The following is an 18611-nucleotide window of genomic DNA, read 5'->3' on the forward strand; positions in this document are numbered from 1 at the left end:
CATCAGCTAAACTCTACCAAATTTATCCACTTGTGTGTAAATAAACTTGGTCACTTCCTCATGGTTATTTCCTCTCAAAACCATTCACATTCAGCATTTTTTGAGCATGACGACATAATATTTAACACTTTGATATCTGCTTGAACCTATTGGTTATGTGAGCTCGCAACAACCTTTTGGCATTGCAGACCACCACCTTGAGGTGTGTTGCTGAACTATAAAATAACTAGGAAAAGCCCGTCAAATATGAGGATAGAACAGTTTATTTGATGGTGCAGCCTCGTGAGCATGCCAAAGTCAAGCCCGGGCCTAGTGTCAGGTGTGCTTTTATCTTCTTTATTTATTGGACATCATACGGATGCAATTGAACACTCGTTTTACTCTGTGTGTGTTGTACACCACGTGCAGCAAATTTCAACTCCCTGCACCTTGTATTTATTGGTATTTAAAAAAAACGATTCTGTACACCGCCCTTTAGGCTCGGTTTGTAAGCCACCATCTGCATTTCCCATAGAAGAGGGAAATTTACTCATTTAAGTAAAATGTTTTTCGAGTTTGTTTTATCCTCAGAAATAGACCACCGTGAACACACATTCATGTTAAAAGATTGGCCTTTAAAACCTACCCTTATGGAGGGGGACAGACATCTGTACAAACACACAAACTGACATTGTTTTTTATATGGTAGATAACATTAATCATTTGCACTTAATACTGTATTTCTAAAGTGCTTTCTTTTAATGATATGCTTAAAATGGAGCTGTCATTGACCAATTGCTGTTTTACCAGTCGCATAATTTACAGAGTGTGAAAGGTTTTATGTTATTGCCCTGCATATTCCGTGGCGGAGGTTGTTTTCACCTCTGTCTGTCTGTCTGTCTGTCTGTCTGTGAGCACGATATCTCAAAAAGTTATGGACGGATTCGGCCGAAATTTGGTGGACAGGTTGGGTGTGTGACAAGGACAAATCGATTAGATTTTGGTTCAGGTTCAGATCCAGATCCAGCCCATCAGTAGGATACAAAATGTAAACTGCTCAGCCTGGCGGAGTTACGTGCTCCACCGAGTGCCGTTATAGTTTCTACCTAAATTATTTTATAACCTGTTATACAGCATATCACTGATTTATTTAAATCAATGCCAATCATGCATCTCACCCATGATCTATTGATGTACATTTTTTTTATTTATAATTCTGGGTGGAGCCTTACAGGGGTTTCAGGTTTATATTTGTTGTGATATTGTCTCAAAAATGGCCAATCTTTGCTCCCAAATGGCAAGAAAGTTTCCATTTGCATTTATGCTCATAGTTGAAAACCGCCATGTCCAGTTAGTGAAACAAGAGCGACAGTAAATGTATGTATGTATGTATGTATGTATGTATGTATGTATGTATGTATATGTATTAGTCTGTCCCCCACGCAGCGGGAGACGGGGTTTTGCAATCACTTCTGTGTGTCTGTGTGTGTCTCTCTGGGCCGTAACGTTTTTACCATTTGAGTTTTTGTCATCAAATTTTCAACAAAGCCTTATAATGAGAACATGGACAAGACAAATTAATAACTTGGTCAAAAGGTCGAAGTTGCATAACATGGTCAATTTTTATCTGATTGACCTGAAATTTTAAGAATTTGCCTATTATGTCACTGAATCGGTTCACTAATCAAAAGCTAGAAGCTGGTTCTTTCTTTTTTTTAGATCAAAAGGTCAAGGCTGCATAAAATCACCAATTTTAATTTTTTTATTTATGTTTAACTGTTTTCATCATGTTTACCATTCTGAAGAAAAAGGGGATGCAGACGCGCTTTGCATTCTAGTGTTTGTATGCCTGTACTTATGTATGATATATATATAATTATATATATATATATATATATATATATATATATATGTTGTTACGGATCTCTCCGTCGGCCCCTTTTCCCCTTATCAAGGGGGGATCAATCCCCTTGTCCGCGACTGACCGACGTGAGTCCTGGGGGTCCCAACGCTCCTTCCGGTCGGGAGCAACCAGGGTATTTGGTCTACGAAAAGTCCCAAGGACCTGAGTGCCACTCCTGACCGCGAAGCAGGGGAGGGACTCCTGCTCGAACCCCGGTTTTAGATGGACTAGTTGCCGAGCGGTTTTAGCAACCCGAAGTTCGAGTCGTTTAGCAAAGACAAACCCGATCCTGAACGTTGGCCAAATCGTGCCACAGGTGTTCAATGATGGAAACCTCAAAAACGAACGGATGTGAAGAAAAGAAGGCAGAGTAAGGAGGAACAGGAATTTATTACTACTATTTACACAATCAAAAGTAACCAACGAGAAGGAAAGATACGAAAATAAAGACAGAAAGATGGAAGGACCAGAAGACACAGTGCAAATACTAACTTATCTAAACAGGCTTAACTTATACCCAGGGACAAGAGACACAAAACAAACTCACGTACACAAAAAGGATGGAATGGCAGGAATGGTTTGGGACGGCAGAGGAGGGTCCAGGCAGATGGTAGGCGTCGAGGTCCAGCTCCAAGCGTGCGCTCCGATCCACGCTTTTGGGGTCGAGGCAAAAACCCGGCAAACACAGCTCCGCTTCGGGCTGGCAGCGAGGAGCCGGCAGCTCCACATATTCCGTTTCACACCGGCAGCTGTCTCACGCGTCCTCCGCCTCCTGCGTCTCCGACGCTCTTTTCCTACTCCGCAGAATCTGCCTCTGGTCCAGCGCACCTCCCTCAAATCCCTCTCTCCGCTTCTCCTCCACTGGACTCTTACGCACGCCTTCAAAAAGGCTTGCGCGGGTGCATTTATAACGCGCTTTGAGATCAACCCGCGCCACGCCCCTGATGGTATCTCCTCAGCCCTGGTTGGCTTGTGGGGGCTCGCTGGCTCCACCTTCTGATGATGATGGGTGGGCAACGCCCTTGTTCGTTGGCTTGACCGCGTGCGTAATGGAGTCTTGGGGTGAAGAAAACCGCCCAATGCACTGAGAGGATTGGGGGAAACTTGAAAAGGGATTCTATCTTATCTGATTCGGTGCAATACAGTGTCAATTAATGGGAAACAGAGCCTTAAGCTAATACACATAATAAGGAAATAACTATTTAGAAGGGTATATGGTGGTCTACATGCATGTGATGGATTAACTAAGAGGACGACCTTTGACCTTTACACACAAAACGGGGATATTTACAAGGAATCATTACACTACTTAGAGGGTGATATTTACACAAAAAAACACAGGATTCTCAAATCCGCAACACTGCACCCTCATCCTCCAGGCACGTCCTCGAGCCTATAAAACTTTAACTTAGTGTGACACGTAGGTGTAGTTCCCTCTACATTTAACCTGACCCTGAGTGTGACAGTTTTAAAACACAAATAAGTATGTCTCTCTGCTGCATTGCACCCTGCCTAACAGATTTACGCCCACAGCTACCCGAATTGCGGAATTGTCTTCAAACTATACATGAACGGTGGGGAGCATTATTTCCAAGTGACGCTGATTTTATTTCCAAAATGCAACCCAGGACCTGCAATTGTTCTTTTGGGGGGGGGGGGGGGCAGCCTGTGCTGCATCGACGCACCAGCACCAATAAAGAACACCATAAAGCACCATTCGATGCAACCGTCACCAGTTCATAATAAAAATAAACAAACCCCTGTTGGTGTCTTGTTCTTCGGCTCCCTCTGCTGGCCGTTGTTCTTCTTGATGTTGTCAACTTCGTGTTTTGCTGCCTATTTGGTGGAAATAAGAAAATGCACAAACGTGTCCGTTTTTTATTAATGGCCCACAGGGGCCGACTATGAGTGGTTCACCTGTGGGCTTGGTGCCACCTCACTGGGTCCGCAAGCAAGATCTTTGGCCATCGTGGCCGGTTCCAGCAGAGGGGCCATGCCCCAACCCGTGGGGTCCATGGGTGGTGCTCAGCCACAGACATGTGGTCCATAAGTGGTGCATCGATGCAAGCAGCTGGTTGCGGGGGTTCGGGCACACAATGGCGGACTCCCGCACGCTCCCCTCGGTGCCCAGAGAGCACGATCCATGGGTCGGGGAAGGAAGACAGAGAGGGCAGGTTAGCGAGGGATAAGGTCACAAGGGTACACATCAATAAAGGCAATGCAAGGTGAGGTGCGCCTGGAGACCGAGCGGAGAAAAGCTCGTCCCTATCGTACGTCACCCCACCCGTCACCTGTTCTACCCTTGCCCCTTACCCCCGTAGGTACAAAAATCTACACCCTTACCAATTCGTCACTACTGTCTCGTCTTCCCCATATTTCCCCTATACCAAATTCGTCACAATCCCATTGTCTAAATTTGCCATCACCAATTCATCATCAATCCTCATAAGGAGGGAGAGATGGAACATCAACACAATGTCACACCCACGTCATGATGCGTATAACAATCCAAACATTTGCACAGAAAAATCAATAACATGGCATGGTGTGGCGTTCTGTCACCTCAGGTGAGTGGATATAGATGGTGCAAGGAGATTTCAATCCTAACTATCCTCTAAATGACATTAACACACTTTACACTACCTGGGGTCTTTCCCTGCCAATCCATTGGCCATCTTACTCTATGCGGTTTTAAGAACCAAATTCCCATTGACCAAACTGTGGTGCTTCATCAATTTGGGGTATCACTCCCCCGATTCAATTCCCTGTGCCTTTGCACAATTTCAGGACTGGGTCGTGTGGCTCTCGCAGCAGGTCTACTCACCTGCACACCTCCACCACTGCAGTTGCCTCCGAGCTTACCTGCTCCTTACCTAACCTATCTAACTGGGGAAGGCCCTCTGGCGCTCTCTCCACTCGGTGCCCTCTCTGGCACTGGGCTACCCGGGTCCGTCCTCCGGATCCTCGGGCCCCATCCACAACTCTAACGGCTCCCAGAGCCCACCTGAGGCTTCACCTGGCCGACATCCTCACAGTGGTGGAGTGCCCATTTAACTACACACATTAACAGGCCACACGCCCAGCCATTTCCACATCACTAATGCACCCATCCACACACCATTCTTCCACACGCACTACAAATGCCAATATCCAACCACAATTTACCTATACCCTTTACCTAACTCTTAAACTACCCTCCCCGGGTATTCGTTATGGGGTCCATCCTCCCCATACACCCCTTCACACCATCCACTCCACTCCACAGTTTCCACCATACTCACTCCACACCATCCATTCCATACTCTATATATTCCATACCATTCATTTCATTCAACCATGCTCACCTGTATTGGCACACCTGTGCAATCACTCCTACACCTGGTGCTTCCTGCACCCTCCTTCCTCCAGGACCATTCGGTCAACACAACGCACAATCACCATTACTCACTCATACACTGCTCCATACACCTGTTCACTTGCACACCTGTGCAATCACACCTGGTGCCTCCTGCACCCTCCTTCCTCCCAGGCTTCTTCATTCAATACAATACACTCACCCACACTTTTCACAATACGCTACTGAATACACTTTTACACACACACGCAGCATCATCTGATCTAACTACTCCCCTCTGAAACTCGCGCTTCCCAGTCGCCCCTTATGCTATTGCGCTCCCTCGTCGTTATAATCCAACTACCCTACTCTCTACGTCCCCACTACACGTATAATGTCACTACTTAAATCTCCAGTTACCTATGGTCAATCTTCTCTAGATCCCTATCATTTTATCCTAACCCTCCCTCGGCGAGCTTACACTGCCAAAAACCCCATAACTAGTGCTCATGTGCCCCGTTTGTGAGGGATGGCAGAGTTGCCATTCCACCACATCGGGCATCTCCCATTATCAATTTTGCCATCAAATTCCAGCCAATCAAAAATTTTCCAATCACAAATTCCCTATCCCTACCAAATGTCCTTTAACTTGAGCCTCGGTGCGTCTTTACATTTTCAAAGCCCGGCTTCGCGGAGCCGAGCAATGAATGCGGGTGGTTTGTTGCCGGCGGTTGGGTCCGTCCGGCATTCGGTGCAGGGAAGGAGGTTTACTCGGGCCGGGATCGCACGCACCATCTCGGCACGGAACCGTCCGATGCCCCAATCTCGGCCGGCCGGAGCGCTGCAACCACAAGGGGTCACCGTGTCGACCCTTCCTAGGTGTCCTCGAACCGGGCCGCCCGCTCCACTTAGCGGAGCATGGACGCAACCGTTTAGAGTGAGGCCCGGCGGGGATCCCGCACGGCGGTTCTTTCGAAACCGCTGTGGTTACGATCCCCGCTGGTTCCCGCTGCACACAAAGCCCGGCACGAACCGAGGGCTCGCTTCGGCTACAAGTCGATCTAACCGCTGCTCCGTTTAACGTCGATGCTTCACTTGCATGCTCACACCACGCGTTCCGTTCCTTATTCGCACATCCAGCTGTCTCCATACTCTTCGTCATTGCACCTTCTCTTACACACCCCCCAGGTACACTCATAGACTTCGTCACACACCTGACCACCGCACACCTTGGCACACACTCGTCGGTCGTACACCTCACCAACACACCTCTTCGCGCCCACTCCTCGGTCACATCCTCTGTGACAACCACGGGTGTGCACTCACCTGCACACCCAATCACGTGCTTCACTACCAACTCAAGTGTGCATTCCAACACACGCTCGACCATTCCAGGTGTGCATCCTTCCATTCCAGGTGTACATTCTCTCTCACCTGCCACAACCAACTCGTGCTCCGTGTCACTCTCACTACTCTCACCACCACACTCGGTCGCGCATTCACCCTTACTCTTGACAGCGCACTCTGTAATCATGCACCCGTCTGTTACACACCTTTTTCGTGCATCCTCTTGTGCACACTCTCCCGTTACGTCCTCCGTAACACTCACCACAGGTGTGCACTTTTTCGTTATATCCCCTGTAACACTCCCCATCACACGCTTCTATGTGCCCCCCCCCGCACCTGCGCCACGACCAACTCACTCTCAACAGCACACTCACTCCTCGGCGCGCATTTTTTCTTCACACACCCCATAGTCGGACATCCTCGCACACCTCCTCCTTCACACTCTGTACCTGTCGCACACTTCACCAGCGGCCTGTCCCGAACACCCGGGTCTACACCAACACCCAAGCCGACTGAATCTGCCCTCACACCATATACATTTCCGAGTATATCGCCACTCACCTCGGCACCTCGTCTCCGCTCCTCCTCCGCCACCTGCAAACTCTTTATTTGGTTAGTAAGCACATCATCATGATTTGAGCACAGACCTTGTACATATTCCATCACTTCCTCCTTTATCTCCCTCTTAGTTTCCCTCCGTCTCTTCTTAATTTCACTCACCCCCTCTTCCACATCATCTAATTTTTGCTTCACCTCTTTCATTTCCCGCTGCGCCCCCTCAATTTCGTCCTCTAAGGCCACCTTGATCGTTTCTATGTGCGTCCTCACCTCCCGTTCTTTCGTCTCCATTGCTTCTGTTACCTCGTCCAACCTCTTTGTCAACCCCTCATGTACCATCTGACATTCCCTCTTTGTCGCTATCAGTTCCTTTTTTATTTCTTTCTGCGTCGCATTTAACCCCCCGATTATCGGTGTTCTTTTCCACTTGCTCCACTAATTCCTTCTGTCCCACCGTCAGCTGTTCTACTCCCCTCGTCAGATCCTCTATGCCCCCCTGTAACCTAGCCATACTATTTCTCACCTCTTTCTCCATACGCTCCTCACCTCGCTTTACCTCCTCGCGTACCCCCGAGACCTCCTCGCCCACACCTCGTCTGATCTCCTCCCCCATTTCTCCCATCTCTTTGGTAGATGCTACCCTCATCTGTTCCAAATCATTCCTCTGGGCATCCAATTTGGTTTCTAACCCGATTTTCACCTCCTCTATCTGCTCTCCCATTTGTTTAATTTCCCGGGCGGATTGCTCCCCTATTTCCCTCAATTTGCCTTCCATAGTGTTTTCTAACCCTCCTAACCCATTCTTCACCCCCTCCATCTGGTTCTCCTGGGCAGCCATTCTATTTTCCAACCCCGTTAACCCCTCCTTCATTTCCCAAATTTGATTACCCATGTCCTCGAGTTGGCCCCCCAATTTACCTTCGAGCCCCCGATTTGGCTTCCCATATAATGTCTCAATTCCCCGATTTGGTTTTCTAATCCCCCAAATTTGGCTTCCAGCCCCCCAAATTGATTTTCCAATCGTTCACTGGTACCCCGCGCTTCGTCCCTCATTCTGCTTTCCATCGCTTCGATTTGGTTTCCCAACCCCCTGTTCTCTTCCATGAGGGCCCGCATTTGCAGCATGAATAGGCCCCAGTCCATTGGCGGTGCTGCTACGGTCACGGGCGCGGCGACATTTGGTGCCGCTGCAACCACGTGCGCGAGGGCGCCATTTTGTGTACCTGATACCCCCGCAACCACATCTTCATTGCTCTCCTCCTCCATTATTACTCCCACCTCCTCCCTGGGGTCCTGGGTTGATTCTAACCCCCCTTCTAACTCTACTCCCACCGGCACCCGATCGCCTTGACTATCCATGGCACGATTTTAAATTTAGGATGTTAAATAAAATAAAATTTTGGGCCACTCGTAATTTGAGTGCGTTAAACGCACTTCAGGTCCGAATCTTGCTCCTGACACCAATTGTTACGGATCTCTCCGTCGGTCCCTTTTCCCCTTATCAAGGGGGGATCAATCCCCTTGTCCGCGACTGACCGACGTGAGTCCTGGGGGTCCCAACGCTCATTCCGGTCGGGAGCAGCCAGGGTATTTGGTCTACAAAAATTCCCAAGGACCTGAGTGCCACTCCTGACCGCGAAGCAGGGGAGGGACTCCCGCTCGAACCCCGGTTTTAGATGGACTAGTTGCCGAGCGGTTTTAGCAACCCGAAGTTCGAGTCGTTTAGCAAAGACTAACCCGATCCTGAACGTTGGCCAAATCGTGCCACAGGTGTTCAATGATGGAAACCTCTAAAACGAACAGATGTGAAGAAAAGAAGGCAGAGTAAGGAGGAACAGGAATTTATTACTACTATTTACACAATCAAAAGTAACCAAGGAGAAGGAAAGATACGAAAATAAAGACAGAAAGATGGAAGGACCAGAAGACACAGTGCAAATACTAACTTATCTAAACAGGCTTAACTTATACCCAGGGACAAGACACACAAAACAAACTCACGTACACAAAAAGGATGGAATGGCAGGAATGGTTTGGGACGGCAGAGTGATGGATCCGTGACTTAGGACTCAAGACTCATGATTGAGAGAAGGAACAACTGAGATATTTATTTGATTCATCAAACACACAAGCTTGTGGATAGCAAAATGCTTAAAACTGAGGCCCACAAGGACCAGGATTCCAACATGATGCTCTGAAATAATTCGGTCGAGTTTCACTTTATAAAGGGAATATTGGGGTGTGGTTTTTGCTCTCGAGACAAAGGAAAGACAGAGTAGTCTCCAAGGTCATTTAAGGGTCAAACAACATGTTGACTACTTTCTAGAAACCTGATTTTTGGGGGAGTTCAGCAAGTCGTAAAAATGTCAAACATGAAAGTGATATAACGCAGTCCTTTAAGGGGGACTGGGTAAGATAGGTTGGTCTTCACAGAGGGATTATATCATCAGGGTCTGGATTTACAAAGCATATAACTTTTTATAACAAGTTTCCAAAGAACATGAAAGTATTATGAGTATACAGAAATCAATCAAAAACAGAACATTTTCTTGTTTATTCTTGGTAATAGGTCAAATGATAATAGAACACAAGGGGGGAGGTGGGGTGGGGGGGGGGGGGTCTGAACCCTCACATACCGTCCTCTTGGATCAAAGATACAACGCTATCTACGAGCCAAAAAAAGGGCCTTTATTAAATCAAGGTAGGGAGACAGTCAATGAAAATACCATGCGAATGCGGCCCAGTGGGCATGCCCCGCACCCAAAGCACCTCGCATAGCACCCAGCAGGACGATTCGCGTGTGTGTGGGTGCGTGTGTTAAGTGTGCTGGCCACAGAGACATGAATATCCAATAGCTCGTTGGATCCGCAACGAAATCGTCTGCTTCCACAGGGGTCCACACCCGAGAGGATCTCCCGGCTCACCCTTTGGCCTCGAAGGTGCAACCGAGACCCCTCCCTAGCTGGAGCTCGCCCAAGCTTCTGCAGGCGCAGTCCTTGTCGATCTCGGCGCTCAGTCGATAATCATGTTCATGAGGCCGTTAATGTGCCGTCGTTCTGCCGGGGAGTACATATCAACATTAGTATCAAGTGGCTTAGACCTGCAGCCTGGAAGACCAGCAGTCAGAGCCTTACATTCCATGAAAAAGAGAGAAACTTCCTTTAAGTAGTCGTTTGCGTCTGCATGCGACATGTTGGGATCCAGGATAATCGGTTTCCTGGCAGGCGGGCCCAGCGATGCATCTGGGTCCGGAGCCGAGTCAAAATCCAGGGCTGGGACAGCAAGGGTTGAACTGCTGTGAGCTCGTGAGACATAAGTGACAAGAGAATTACTAGACTGGGTCCGTGAAAAGCAAGTCCACATCCGGATCCAAATTCAATTTTTCAGTAAAATCAAAATCATTTTAAAAATCGTTATTGGCAACATTAAAATGGAAGAACATTCTTCAGACGCGGAGATCTCATCATTGCTGCTCAGTGACTTGTTCGGGTCGTCGTTCCAGGGTCCGCAGTCACGTCGACAGCCGGAGGTTCATTTGGGTCCATCCTGTGGAACATTTACTCACACATGCAAGGACTAAATCCTCGATTAGTATTCCTAGCCCCCCTGCCCACCAATTGGCATTTAGTTACCTCATCTCTATTTATAGCTGCATTTCCTGCGTCATGTCTGGAAATTCAAATGTTATTTTTACTTTCACCAATTTCCGAAAATACCTTCCTTTCCGAGCAATAATTCAACTGATGTGATTCCAGCGTACCTGGTGGAGTTCTGCTCACCTGGTCTGCAGAGCCGTGATCCCATCTGCACCAGCCCCAACCTGTGTTGTGGCAACCTAGCACCATTTTGTCAAATAAAAGCCACAACTTTCCATTCATTGTCACACTCTTCCCAGTGCAGGCCAACCACCAACACTTCCTTATCACTAAGACAGCATTTCACAACCACTTTCCCTTATACCCTGCCTTACCATCAACTTTTTACAACCCTTTGTCCTTCCTTCTTCACACTCCCTCCCGAACCTTGCCTCCAGACACAACTCACATGAGTCTCGAAGGCCAACTCTGCCATCCTCATGCAGACAAACAGTTTAACAACACCTGTTACAGTGAATATTTTTCCCTGCTCCCTCCCCTTACTCAGGAGCCATCATTTTGATAAAATCATTTGAGAACACGTCCCAATGGCAATCCATCCTGCTCAGCCTTGCGTGCTCCGAACATAACACTGGATTCCAACCTCCTGTGAACCTGCAACCCCCAACCACACGGGGTGCCAGCCACCCAGATCCCCAGCAACGCGTCCCAACTTTAACACAAGACCTCCTCCACGAACAACATCGTCAGGTTGTGATCGACATCCCACATCACTGCAATCGACATCCCACTCATGTCCCCGACAACCTCGGTCTTGGGGGGAGACGGTCGCAGTGCGTGGCATTCCCCTCACGTCACCTACGCCGCCCTCGTTCCCCGGTCCACACAACAGCAGCCCTGTCACGCGACAACATCTACACAGAAAGACCCATCAAAAGTGCCCGCTCCATCAAAATCCATCAAACCCATCCATCCAAAAATCCATCAGACCCATCTAAAATTTTCTCAGGGCACACACCTGCCTCTTTGAAATCCATGTTTCAGAAATATAACTCCATGGCCTGCTAGACGACCAGACAGACACAGGGACACACATCGGTGAGTTATCGCCGGCATTCTCAACCAACTCCCTATTCCTGCCCTAATTTTGGTGGTATATGTTGACAATCTGTGCATCCTATCCTTTTGACAATCTGTGCATCCTATCCATGGGTTGGCGGCCCTTCCTGTCCGCCCTTGCGTTGCCCCGAGCAACGTCAGTGTCCGCCCTTTGGTGGCCTCCAAATTCTTTATCTCTTTATCTATTTATCTCTCCAAATTCTTCCAAATTCTTTATCACCGAACCTGCGAATGTGAGGACACCTCGCATTTTCCAAATTCCCTACAAGAATTCCCTACAAGGTTGTTTCAGCCTCTGGCCCAATGGCTGTCCATGGCATGTCTACAATGTCTACAAAGGCATGTCTACAATGGATCCCAATATCCCAATATAAATTGTTTCAACTCGACTTTCAATGACAACGACTTTTTCCGCCAACACACCACCATTAACCTCCCCCTATTATTTATTTATTTTCGTAAATAAACAAATAATAAAAATAACCTGGTCTATTTATAAAAATCGTGGAAATACATATTGAAAATAAAAATAGTTCTCATATGTCCTACCGTCTGGTCAATTTTCCTCACCCACTGTGACTTACTCAAAATATCCACCAATATCTACCACAATTTACCTGTTCCCTCTACCTACCTTTAAGCTACCCTACCGGGTATTCGTGAAGGGGGTCCATCTTTCCCAACCACTTCCTTCACACCAGCCACTTCACGTTGTCCACCATACTCACTGAATTTTCATCAATTCTGAAATTCGTCTCATGAAAACACATCCCAGAATCTAGTGTAACAGCCAGACAAACACATAGACACACAGAAGACTCCAGGGTCCCATCAAACTAGCTTGTCCCCAGATCCACAAAGCGAAACATGTAACATTACTAAAATAATCACTTACTCATAACTAATACTCATACCACTAATTACTCATAATAACTCATAATTACTTACGTAATTACTCATACCAATACTTACTCAAAATAATGTAATATCCCAATCTTCACCCCCTATGCAAATCGAAGCACCCCGGACAACCCACAACCAATATCAACCACTGTAGCCGCCTTCCCGACTCCAGGCAGCCACACACAGCCACATACATCTCCACCCACGTCACACAAGACAACAGACAACAAGTGTGTCCACCACACAGAAACCTTTGGCAATGCAACAACCGAACTCCCAGACAACCAACAACAAAACATCCAATCCATTTCCATGGCTCACCAAGCAGCCCATTGTCCCTGTCTATCTCTTTTTCTTTTTTTTTCCATCTACACTGTTTACAGCGAGTCCCATTCATTTTTTTTTTAAGTCACATCACATTAACCACATGGACCCAGAGCATATGTAATAACCACTCAAACTTAATCCAGCTTCACATACCGATTTCCCAAAAACCTCGTGAAACTTCACCCCCATTCTGGAAAAAACCCTGGACTCAATCCTGACACCCTAAATAACTTCAGACCCATCTCCAACCTACCCTTTCTGTCAAAAGTTTTGGAACGCTCTGTAGCCATTCAACTCAAACATCACCACTCTGCCAATAACCTGTATGAAACATTCCAATCCGGATTCCGCTCCAACCACAGTACTGAAACTGCTCTCCTCAAAATCACCAATGACCTTCTCTCTCCTCTGACGCCGGAAACCTCAACATTCTCATCCTCCTCGACCTCAGCACCGCCTTTGACACCATCGATCACACCATCCTTGACCAGCTTGCGCCTATAAAAAACCCAAATCAGTTCACTCCCAAGCCTACAAGGACCACCTACAGCACTACAAAGATGCCCTCTTCCGCTCCGCCTGCTACTCTCAAATTATCCACTCTGTCTCCGGAAAACCCAAAAGCACTCTTCTCTACAATAAAACAAACTAAATAAACAAACAAATAAATAAACAAACTCTACAACGTGAACAAACAACCTCAAATACAACTACGAACAAACTCCTCAGCGCCCTGAACACCACCACCAGTCCTTTACAGTAGAAACTGCATTTCCTTCCTTTCATTCATCCAAAGCAAAATTGACAGCATCTACACCAGCTTAATCACCACAATTCGCTCCCCCTCAAGGTTCAGTTTTTTGGCCCCTCCTCTTCATCCTGTACCTATCCCCCCTCGGTCACTTAATCCGTCGTGCACCATGGCCAATGCACCATGGTCTCCAATTCTACTGCTTCACCGATGACATCCAGCTTTTCATCTCCACCAAATCCATCTCCTGACAAACTGCATTACTGAAATAAAATCCTGGCTTGAAATCAACTTCCTCAAACTTAACTATGCTAAATCTGAATTAATCTTCATTTACCCAAAATCGCTTACCAAATCCACCCATAACTTTGCCCCCAACATCGACGGTTTCCCAGTATCCACATCCACTCACAACCGGAATCTTGGCACCATCTTTGACCAAACCCTCTTCTTCGACAAATACACCATCCAGTACAAAATCCTCCTCTTGGCCTACAAAGCCCTCCATAACTTGGCCCCATCCTACCTGACTGACCTCCTCTCCAGACACACTGTAACTCACAGACAGACAGATAACAGAGGCGTATCACAAGCCCCAACAAAGGACATCACCTATTCACAGCATTTATATGCCCACCTATATCTGGAGCCTCACAAGGCAAAAAATCGGACAGGTTCACTGCATTCCACGCAACTGCAGCCTCACGCACACGTGACGAACACGAACCACACGGGGTGCCATGCTTCACCATGCAGCCCGATCTCTATTGTATTTGGTGCGCGCCCCAAAATCGGCAAGTTATGATAACCCACAATGCACTTGGGCACCCACCCTCTTCAAGAAGGTACCAACCCTTTTGATACCACGACTTGGACCATGCCACTTGCATCTCCTCGCACCCTCTCAAATGTCCTCCATGTAACGTGAATAACCCCAGAACTCGATCAAACTCATCACTGTACTCACAGCACGATTGAATTAAATTCAAAGCATACTGTAACTGACGCTTCCGGTCGGCACCGGAAATATGTTTATTTCCCGAGTCCCCTGAATCACCTATTAAAACGTCAACCACAACTATAACAAATTTCAGAAATCGATATTCTTCTATCCACAAATTACGTCCACAATTTCAGTTTTAACCAACAATATATTGTTCCTTTTTCCGATTTAACTTCTATAACAATTCGTTGAACTAACACCCAATAGATTGACTCAGCCTGTCGCCCTTTCAAGGCTAGCGAATTCACTCTGACCTCAGACCTGACCTTCAGCCTCAGGTCACTTCACTCTGACCTTCAGATTCACTCTGACCACATCAAACCGATAGTTGAAACCTCGCATTTCTCCTTCCTCGAATGAGCGTTCGGTTGAAAACGCGACATTTCTGCTCAAATTATTGAACACAGAATCTTGTTGAATTTCCAATACTCTCCCTGCAGCGCCCGTGAGGCAGCTTGTCCCACATTATCTGCCCCCAGACCCATATGCATTTTGATAACTTAACCTTACCAGCATCGCTCGCCAGCAAAGCCAATGTCCAGCGCATCGATCAACACAAATGCATCGATGCATCTTCCAGCCGCCACCCCGCATCACATCCGTACCTCGGTCTTGCAACTGCCATTCTCTATTTCATCCGCTCTAGACAACCTCATTCACCTCATTCACCTCATTCAGAGAGACCTCATCCACCCTATACATCATTCATTGTATGGACAAGACTTCCTGTTGGCACCGGAAATTAATTACTCTGTCTTGAAATCCTTCATTCGACCACGACAATCACCTCATTTTATATACTTCGCGTACTATCATCGTTTATTTAGCATTCCCCTTATATAAATCCATCTTAAATAACGTATTCCTCCTGTGACATTGCATGGCATGTATGTCGCAGGCGCCCACTATTCTGACATGGCGTCCAGCACACCGCATAAAACACACACGAACGTCTCCCTTGCTCACCGACATTCAGCAAAGTCGCAATGACCCACAATGCATCTGGGCACACATCCTCCGAGCAACCTCATAGCAGTATTCTCCCCCTGTGCGGGACACATCCCCTCTGAGAGTAGGCAAGTTATCACCGGCACTCTGAGCAAATCCCATGCTCCGAACCCAATTCAACAAACTCAAAACCCCGGCAGGGCTCGCATTTCCCAATTCCCATCCAATGAAACGGAAATCACGGAAGTAAGTTACCAAAATACCTCCCCTCCAGATCAAAGGTGTGTATTTCGCACCTCTGACAGCATTCCACACCAACAGAACTTTAATTAAACGAACGTCGCCAGGAACCTCGGATAGACGCTAAAATCGACACACACACGTCAATGACGAATGCACAATACACACGACAATTACCGAACATCACCAGAACCCTCGGATGGATGCCAGAATCGGCAATCCCGGTCTGGATTCCCGCACCGCAAGCGGCCAATCACAATGATTCGAAGCCCACACTGTGGTGTTGCACATCAAGTGGTCATCAAAATCCACATTCGTTCATGTTCCTCATACCACGTGACTGTCAAACCGGCTCGCATTTCATGCGTTTCCTTATATCCGACCAACTTGACACTAACCACGTACATCACAGCACACGTGGATTCATGCACACTCATCAATTTCAGAGCATCTTGTGCAGCAATTCCCATTCATTCGTATACGTCTCATTTCATTCAGAGGAAAAGGGGATTTTGGGGACAAGGGGAGGAAAGGGGTGAGAAGGGTGAAGCAGGGGAAGGGGGTGCAGGGGGGGGGGTGGCTCGCTGCGCAGGGGGGTGTTGTTGCCTGAAGCCCCGGGACAGAGCTTTAGGGCTTGGAGGGTAGGGGATCTGTATCTACCTAACCTTCCACGGGTCTTGATCTTCAACGAGCGGCATTAGTCGCGCGTTGGCTCGCGTATCTATCTTATTCCTTAATCGCCTCATCCTGCACATGCAATTAGTTTGCCTGCTTCCTCAGGCCATCGAGAGGCTCGACCGCCTGCACTTTCCGAGAGGCTCATCCGCCTGCACAGCTGTCTACCATAACTCCTAGAGGCTCGCCCGCCCCACAACTTTCTACCCTAACTCCTAGCTTTCTAGTCTAACTCCTAGAGGTTCGCCCGCCTCACAACTTTCTGTGTGCTAACCGTATCTTACCTGTCCAGGTAACCGCCAGGTAATCAGGCAACCTTACTCCTTATTCCCGAGAGATCTCTCCTACATATAGCCGCCTAATCAGAGATCTCTCCTGCATATATGCTAACCGTACCTTACTTTTGCCGGCGTCCTTATGACGCTTCTAACCTTACTTTCGAAACCAATTTATTCCTTATCCTCGGCGCCCTCTTGGGGCACCTTACTCTCCCGTCCCGTAACGTTACCCTGACGAATCCTATAAACAGCTCAGTTGTTCTGGAGCCCAAAAACGGCTCGTTCTTAAATTTTGTTCGAGGATCAGGCTCGAGCAGGAAACAGGCAAACGACACCGAGCGACAGAGTGAGTTCCAATTTAGCCTAACATCCCAGTCTATAACAAAATAAACCCAAGGCTCACCTCACCCAGACCGATCAAACCAGCTGGTGTTTTTTTCCCACTCACTCGCGCCTGGAGCCGCGTCCCGAGTCTGCCGGAGCTGACTCCTGCCTGGCTCGCCATTTGATGGATCCGTGACTTAGGACTCAAGACTCATGATTGAGAGAAGGAACAACTGAGATATTTATTTGATTCATCAAACACACAAGCTTGTGGAAAGCAAAATGCTTAAAACTGAGGCCCACAAGGACCAGGATTCCAACATGATGCTCTGAAATAATTCGGTCGAGTTTCACTTTATAAAGGGAATATTGGGGTGTGGTTTTTGCTCTCGAGACAAAGCAAAGACAGAGTAGTCTCCAAGGTCATTTAAGGGTCAAACAACATGTTGACTACTTTCTATAAACCTGATTTTTGGGGGAGTTCAGCAAGTCGTAAAAATGTCAAACATGAAAGTGATATAACGCAGTCCTTTAAGGGGGACTGGGAAAGATAGGTTGGTCTTCACAGAGGGATTATATCATCAGGGTCTGGATTTACAAAGCATATAACTTTTTATAACAAGTTTCCAAAGAACATGAAAGTATTATGAGTATACAGAAATCAATCAAAAACAGAACATTTTCTTGTTTATACTTGGTAATAGGTCAAACGATAATAGAACACAAGGGGGGAGGTGTGGGGGGGGGTCTGAACCCCCACATTTGGTGCCGCGGGCGCGGCGACATTTGGTGCCGCTGCAACCACGTGCGCGAGGGTGCCATTTTGTGTACCTGATAGCCCCGCAACCACATCTTCATTGCTCTCCTCCTCCATTATTACTCCCACCTCCTCCCTGGGGTCCTGGGTTGATTCTAACCCCCCTTCTAACTATACTCCCACCGGCACCCGATCGCCTTGACTATCCATGGCACGATTTTAAATTTAGGATGTTAAATAAAATAAAATTTTGGGCCACTCGTAATTTGAGTGCGTTAAACGCACTTCAGGTCCGAATCTCGCTCCTGACACCAATTGTTACGGATCTCTCCGTCGGCCTCTTTTCCCCTTATCAAGGGGGGATCAATCCCCTTGTCCGCGACTGACCGACATGAGTCCTGGGGGTCCCAATGCTCATTCCGGTCGGGAGCAGCCAGGGTATTTGGTCTACGAAAATTCCCAAGGACCTGAGTGCCTCTCCTGACCGCGAAGCAGGGGAGGGACTCCTGCTTGAACCCCGGTTTTAGATGGACTAGTTGCCGAGCGGTTTTAGCAACCCGAAGTTCGAG

General features: G+C 47.5%; 1 protein-coding gene across 2 annotated transcripts in view; it reads left to right on the top strand.

The window, feature by feature from the left end:
• LOC137421250 (b(0,+)-type amino acid transporter 1-like) overlaps positions 1-18611 on the top strand; it is a 212450-nt gene that overhangs the window by 975 nt on the left and 192864 nt on the right. The window lies entirely within an intron of this gene.

The sequence above is a fragment of the Myxine glutinosa genome, chromosome 2 (assembly GCF_964187855.1).
Source record: "Myxine glutinosa chromosome 2, kmMyxGlut1.1, whole genome shotgun sequence".
Classification (NCBI taxonomy): Eukaryota; Metazoa; Chordata; class Myxini; order Myxiniformes; family Myxinidae; genus Myxine; species Myxine glutinosa.